Below are 7473 nucleotides of genomic sequence, written 5' to 3'. Positions count from 1 at the left end.
GTTTTGCTATTCTAATACCTGTAAAGGGAAAACACATTTTAATTTATGTATTTATCTGATTATGAATAATTATTCTTACTGATTTGAAAGTTTGTTACATATTCTAGATATGAACTGTTTACCTTGTTTACCTTTTTGATATATTGTGGGTAACTAGTCACATTTTAAATAACTTCTTCCATCTTTAATATCATCACTAAATGGGTGAATGTGTAAAAATGGTCATAGTACATGAGGAGATTAATGAAAACACTGAATTATGGATTACACCTACAATATAAAAAGATCCTTTTTTCAGGTGGCCAGGAAGATGGCGGACATTCAGACTGAGTGGCCCCACCAAAAGCAGCCAAATATGTTTTGAAATAAGAGTGCCCTGCTTGTAGAAAATGACAAGGAAAAGCTCTTCAAAAACACTGATTTGGGCTTTGAGATGATCAAGGAGGCCATTGAGGGCACAAATATTGACAAGAAATGCCCTTTTACTGGTAATTTCCATCCAAGGGTGGATTGTTTGGTGTGGTGACCCAGAAGAAGATGCAGAAGACCAGTGTTACCCACCAAGACTGCCTCCACTACATCCATAAGTACAACCACTTTGAGAAACACCAAAAGAACATGTCCGTGCACCTGTTCTCCTGTTTCAGGGATGTCCAGATTGGTGGCACTGCCATGGTGGGACAGTGCTAGCCCTCGAACAAGACTTTACATTTCAGTGTGCTCAAAGTCAGGAAGGCCTGGCACCAGGAAGCAATTCCGGAAGTTCTGAGACTAGACATCTGCCCAAAGCCCTGAAGAAAATAGTTATCCCTCTCCAAAAATCATAAAAAGCAGAGAGAACATTCATAGAAAAACAATCCAATGGCAAAGGTAAGCAAGAGAACAAACATCCATGAGTATCTGAAGAAATCTTGATGATGAATGTAGACTTCCATTTGCAATGAAATTTGAAAATTTAAGTCAATACTACTTAAACATAAAAGAGAACGAATTCACCGGACAATATCTGGTTGGTATCATTTTTTTAAAAAAGATATATAATATTTTTTATGAGAGAACCATATGCAAATATAATTACTTTATGAAATAAGTAGTTCATGTAGTACTGAAGAATAGAAACGTAATACGATTAAAGAGAAATTTGTGTAATTTTAACTTTTGATTATAATGGCTTTCCTTGTGGGTCATCGTCTAATTTTAAATGGACAGCTGTTTTCATAACACTGATACACTTGTACAATTTAATATATTTTAAAGTAACATGTGCATGAAAAATTAAGGGTCACTAAGAAAGCTTACAAAGCTGAAATTACTATTGCAGTTAGCTTAATCATGGCGATGTATTTCCATTGATTTTGGACTTACGACTGTATTAGATACAATATCTAGTTCTCTAATATAAGAAAAAATGTGAAGGGATCCTATGAACAGTTTGGAAGTTGTTTTATAGAACTTTATTTGTCATTATGTTGACTTTTTCATGCTAAAGTTCTGGATATTTCTTTCAGATATAATTGTTATCATAAAGATCATACTGCATGTATTAAGAAGATCCCAATAGAAAGATATAGAATCCTGGGGAGCCTGGGTGGCTCAATCATTTAAACATCTGACTCTTGATTTCCCCTCAGGTTGTGATCTCAAGGTTGTAAGATTGAGTCACATATCTGGCTTCATGCTCAGCATGGAGTTTGTTTGAGATTCTCTCTCCCTCTGCCTCTCCTGCCTTCCCACCCAAAAGAAATAAAATCTGAAAAAGAAAGAAGAAAGAAAGAAAAAGAAAGAAAGAAAGAAGGAAAGAAAAGAAAGAAAGAAGAAGAAGAAGAAGAAGAAGAAGAAGAAGAAGAAGAAGAAGAAGAAGAAGAAGAAGAAGAAAGAAAAAGAAAGAAGAAGAAAGAAAGAAAGAAAGAAAGAAAGAAAGAAAGAAAGAAAGAAAGAAAGAAAGAAAGAAAGAGAAAGAAAGAAAATTCCATTCAAAAGTATCTGGTCATCAATTCATGATGCTTGAGAAAGTTCACGTTTTAACAGAAGTGTCTATATCCAATTTCTTTCCCTTTGGATCAGTCTTCTTGCTACACATCAGACCAGCCTCTGATAACATAACCAGTCTCTGAACATTAACACTGCTCAGTAAATAACAAAGACATACATATAATGCATAATTTCAGCTTGACTATTTAAAATACAAAGTGTAATGTGAATTCTTGTTATAGGCTTCCTTTAATCAATAAAGTATGGCACTGTATCCATCATGCAAGATAACTGGGGATAAAGAAAAAAAAACTCCTTTTCTACTTTTAATTCCTTAATATATGAAGACCTTGAAACATAATCAATATTATGAATCAATGTTTGCAAGAAATGTGTTACTCATCGGTCTGCTTTTTACTTTTAATTGCTTTTTTATATAGTAAAACAAAACGAAGTAGAAAAGAATAGATAATGAGGATAATAAAACATATAGATGTGAACTAAAACTTTATGAAATAATATGACCTTTACATAAAATTTATTCCTTTTCAAAATACTTGGTAATTATCCTCAAAAGCATTAAAGGATATTAAAAACATTGTGAAAATTTGGGTCCTGGCTCTGTTGCTGCCACACATAAACTTTGAGCCATTCAGCAGGTTTTTTTTCAAGACTTACTGCATTATTTGCTTCATTACTACACTGGAAACTTAGGACCTATAAAGAAATTTATTAGGAACACATTAATATTTTAAATTCTGTAGCTGATAGTAAAATTCTATTTAGGACAAGTTACTGTTTATTACAACATGTAATTTGTAATTAATTGGAGCATATCTTATGTCAAGTCATGTTGGTGAAGCTTCATTTCTTTATTCCCTCCTTCAATCATTCATATATTCTTACATTGAATAAATGTAAGCTTAGTTCTAGATTTAGCTCTAGGACACAATGGTGAACAAACACTTGTGGTTGTTCAGTCTGGTGTTGCATTTGCCAACTTTTGACTTGTGAATCCTTTTATTAAGATGTGAAGGGAGGGGGTGCATGGGAGGCTCAGTCGATTAAGCCTCTGGCTCTTGGTTTCTGTTCAGGTCATGATCTCATGGACCGTGATATGGAGCCCTGCATCGGACTCCACGCTCCTCGGGGGAGCCTGCTTGAACAGTCTCTTCCTCTGCTCCTCCTCCCACTTGTGTTCTCTCTGTCTAAAATAAATAAATACATCTTTAAAAGAAAAACATATTTGAAAAGGTGTGATTTGCCGAGGTAAAAATGGCCTAGGTTTCAAATTTCTCTAGCAATATGATGATTTGCAAATCTTTAAAAATGAAACCATTTAAGAATTTCTGAGCATGTACTGAGTAAGCTCATGTAAAGATTAGTTAGAATCAGATGAGCTTGCTTAGGATTCAATTAGTTGATATATCTAGGTCTTATCAGCTAACTGGTGTTTGCTTCTATATTAGAAGATCATTGATTTCTCTGTATTTTCTTACAAGCACTTAACTGAATTCACTCAATGTGTGAAACACATTTTTTTCTCTTAATTTTCATTTAAATGTCTCTTAATTTTATCATAGCAGTTTTAACTAGTAGACTATTGTAATTTGTTATTTTTATTGTATATTATTTGCTTATGTCAAAAATTGCCATATAGACCAACCAGAAATAAGTAACACTATGCCAAAGTAGAAGTTAATGAGAAAAACTAGTATTATAATTATTCTATATATTGTCTTAAGATTTAGAGGTATATAACTCCTATTTCCTGGATCAATGCAATTATGTAGCAACATTAAATGTTTCAAAAACTTTAAAAATCAGTATTAGGGTGAGAAAATATAGTGACTAACATTCAATAGGACTATATATTGCTAATAAATTCTCATCATCAAACTGTATTTCTGAAAAATATCTCTCAAATCAAAGTCATATATCCCTTTACTCCCTGCATCATTTATAACTAACATGGAAACTATACAAGCCACTTTGCTGATAAATTTATAGCCTGGAAAATGCAAAAACTATCCTAACATCATATAATGCAAGAAGTCTGTTCAATTTCTGATGCTGGAATATAGGGTTACATTTCTGTCCAAACTTTAAAATATTTCAAGTTTCCAGGCCAAGTATAGTGTAATATGGTCTTTTTGACATATATCAATTCAAAACTTCCTAAAGTTATATAAATCATAGATAAATTGTAATGTTTGTAAGTATAACATAAGTTTTACTTTTATTGATTATACATGGCGAATGTTTTTTTTAAATAATAAAGTTGAGTATCATCTCTATTTTTTTAAAAAAAGCTTCCTTTCCCATCTGATAGTCCAGTTTCCCCAACATAATTTATGAAATCATTCATCTCTTCTTTCCATTGATTTTAAATGTACATATTATTAAATCCCAGAATTGCTCAGAGGCTATTTTGAGAGTTTTGACTTTGATCTAAGCATCTTTATATTATGCTTTAATATCTGGTAGGGTTAACCCCCTTTGCCCTATCACTATTACTCTATTTATTAGAAAGTCTTGGCTGATCATTCCGATTTACTTTTTCTTATGACCTTTAAAACCAGATTTGCTGTTTCATCTCCTTCCCACAAAGCACCATTTTTATTTTTATTGGAATTTTATAATATTTATGGTTAAACATATGGAGAAATGGCATTTTTATTATTCTGATATTACTATGCAGAACATGACACACATTGTATTTGTTTATGCCACCTTTGGGTCTCTGAGTAATATTTTAAATATTTCTTCACATAGTACAAGCTCATTTCATGTTGAGTTTATATCTAGAGATGTTAATAGTTTTGACAATTGCTAGTGGACCTTTTAGTTTGACATATTTTTCAAGCTGTGGCTTTTATATGAGAAAACTACTTATTTCTGTGGGTTATTTATTTATTTACTTATGTATTTAAGAAGATTTTACTTATTTATTTGGAGACAGAGAAAGCAAAGGCAGGGAGGAGGAACAGAAGGAGAAGGAGAAGCAGACTCCCCATTGAGAGGGAGCTCAAGGTGGGGCTCAATCCCAGGATCCCGAGATCATGACCTGAGCAGAAGGCAAATGCTTAACCAACTGAGCCACCCAGGTGCCCAGGTTAATGCTTTAAATGGTAAATGAGATTATTCCCTTAATTTCCTTTTTATAAAAATTTGCTTCTTTGTCAAATATCAGTTGACTGTATTTTTCACATCTCTATTTCTGCACTCCCTTTTCTGTTGCACTGATCTGTGGCTCTTTCCCTTTGCCAATGCCACATCGGTACAATTATTGTGGCCTCTAGTAAGGCTTCACATCTGGCAATGTAAATCCTACAGTGCTCTTCTTCTTCAAAACTGTTGAAGTTTCTACATTCTATGGTTTTTTGTTTTGTTTTGTTTGTTTTGTTTTGTTTTGTTTTACGTTCCAGGTAAAATCAGTTTTTTTGGTATCTACAAGATTTTTGCTGGGATTTTTATATGGATTATACCAATTCTGTGGATAAAGTTGGGAAGAATTAAGATTTAGTAATATGGAGGCTTCCGACCCACATACAGGTATTAATTCTTCATGCATTTAGATCTTGATGAATGTTTTTCATCATTTCATAGTTTTCTGCATATGGTTCTTTTATTCATAGACTTTACATTATTTCTGCCTGTGCAGATTTTATATCATTAAAACTCTTGTTTGTGACCATATTTATTCTGATATTATTCCTACAGAAATAGATTCAATGGTGACCTCCAGGCTTTTTGGCAAAAATCACTTCATTAATTTCTCCTTTTTTGTTTTTTAAGTATTTTATTTATTTATTTGAGAGTGAGAGAGAGAACACAAGAGGAGAGAGAAGCAGAAGGAGAAGGAAACTCCCTGCTGAGTGGAGACCCTCCCACCCCTAAACACACAGGGCTCAATCCCAGGACCCTAAGATCATGACCTGAGCCAAAGTCAGATGCTTAACAAGCTGAGCCACGTAGGATCCCCAATTTCTTGCTTGTTTTAATATCAATATTTAGTACTTTCTGAAAGAAAAACTTGTGGGAAATAATTCTTACATAGTTAAACCAGTTGTCCATGATTCCTTTTTCTTGAACAATAGCTTGTTTCCTACAGAATAGTTTGTATTTTACTATAATAGTTTGTTTACTACAGCTTCTTAGAGATATATCTCATTTTGTCACTATTTTCTGTCACTGAATGTAGCATTGGAGAAGTAGGTTATAAGACCAACTTTTCCCATTATAGATTACTATAATTGTTTCCCTCTCTGTTTTAAGAATTATTTATTTATATTAGAAAATTGCACTACCTTTAACCAGCTATATCTCTGTGTTGAGTATTCTATGCCAAATCTTTATCTTGTTAGAAAAGATATGTTCCTTTCATTTGCATGTGTATTTTTTTTTAATTTTCCAGAATTTTTGCTGTATCCAATGTTCTACTTTTAAATTTACTGTTTTAATTCTCCCCTCAAGGATACCACCTAGACAAACTCCAGCTCTCCTTTTCTGCCTTCTATTTCAGCTGTTTCATTCAGAATTTATTTAAGACTCTATTATTTTTTGTTTTCTTTCCTTCACTATTATTGATCATACCTCTTATGTTTCTTGTTATATTAATAATGCTACATGTTTTTGTACTGCTTTCACGTTCACCTAGAGTCCATCATGGTGTTTTTTTGCTTGTTTGTTTGTTTGTTTTCTTTCTGTTCTTTCCTGAGATCTACCAGTTTAGTTTTCATATCTTACTCATGTAACCAGAATGCAATTATTTCGGTTTTTGCAAGGGTTGTGGTAGGGGCAATATTTTTAGAGGTGGCAGTAGCAACAGTTTTGGTAGTAGTATCTAGAATGCAACTACTGTGGAGTTTTAGTAGAGACTGCAGTGCACCTTTTCCAGAAAAGACTGACAATGGGCTAATTTTGTGTTATTTTGGGTATCATCCCTGACTGGGTAAGTGCATTCTTATTTCTCTGAGCTTTAATTGATCTACCTAATACTTTCTAATACTTTTATTTTTCTTGAATATGACAGTTTCCTTTTCCTCTTTATATTCCACACCAAAACATGAATGATAGAGCAATGGTGTGTAGAGTAACTATAGGCAAAAAAAGTAGACTATCTGGGAAAATCTGAGAGAAGGAATTTGGACTGGATATTAAAAGTAGTGAAGATTCAGTTAAGAATAGGGATGATCTTGGGATTCCTGGGTGGCTCAGTGGCATGTTCCTGCCTTTAGCCCAGGGCATGATCCTGGAGTCTCAGGATCAAGTCCCACATTGGGCTCCCTGCATAGAGCCTGCTTCTTCCTCTGCCGGTGTCTCTGCCTCTCTCTCTCTCTGTGTCTTTCATAAATAAATAAATGTTTCTATTTTTTATATTTTAAAGAATAGGGATGATCTTATGACAGTTTAAGGAGTGCAGTGAAAAAACAATTAATCAAACGATCCCCTATCATCTCCTAGAAAATGGACTCACTGTAGTAACCCATGCTTCTTCGC

General features: G+C 33.5%; 1 pseudogene; it reads left to right on the top strand.

The window, feature by feature from the left end:
• Positions 1–310: 310 nt before the first annotated feature.
• On the top strand, positions 311–769 carry LOC119874680 (annotated as a pseudogene).
• The last annotated feature ends 6704 nt before the right edge of the window (positions 770–7473 follow it).

Source organism: Canis lupus, chromosome 16, assembly GCF_011100685.1.
Source record: "Canis lupus familiaris isolate Mischka breed German Shepherd chromosome 16, alternate assembly UU_Cfam_GSD_1.0, whole genome shotgun sequence".
Classification (NCBI taxonomy): Eukaryota; Metazoa; Chordata; class Mammalia; order Carnivora; family Canidae; genus Canis; species Canis lupus.
The sequence above is the reverse complement of the archived record's forward strand: the minus strand, read 5'-3'. Positions and strand labels throughout refer to the sequence as shown.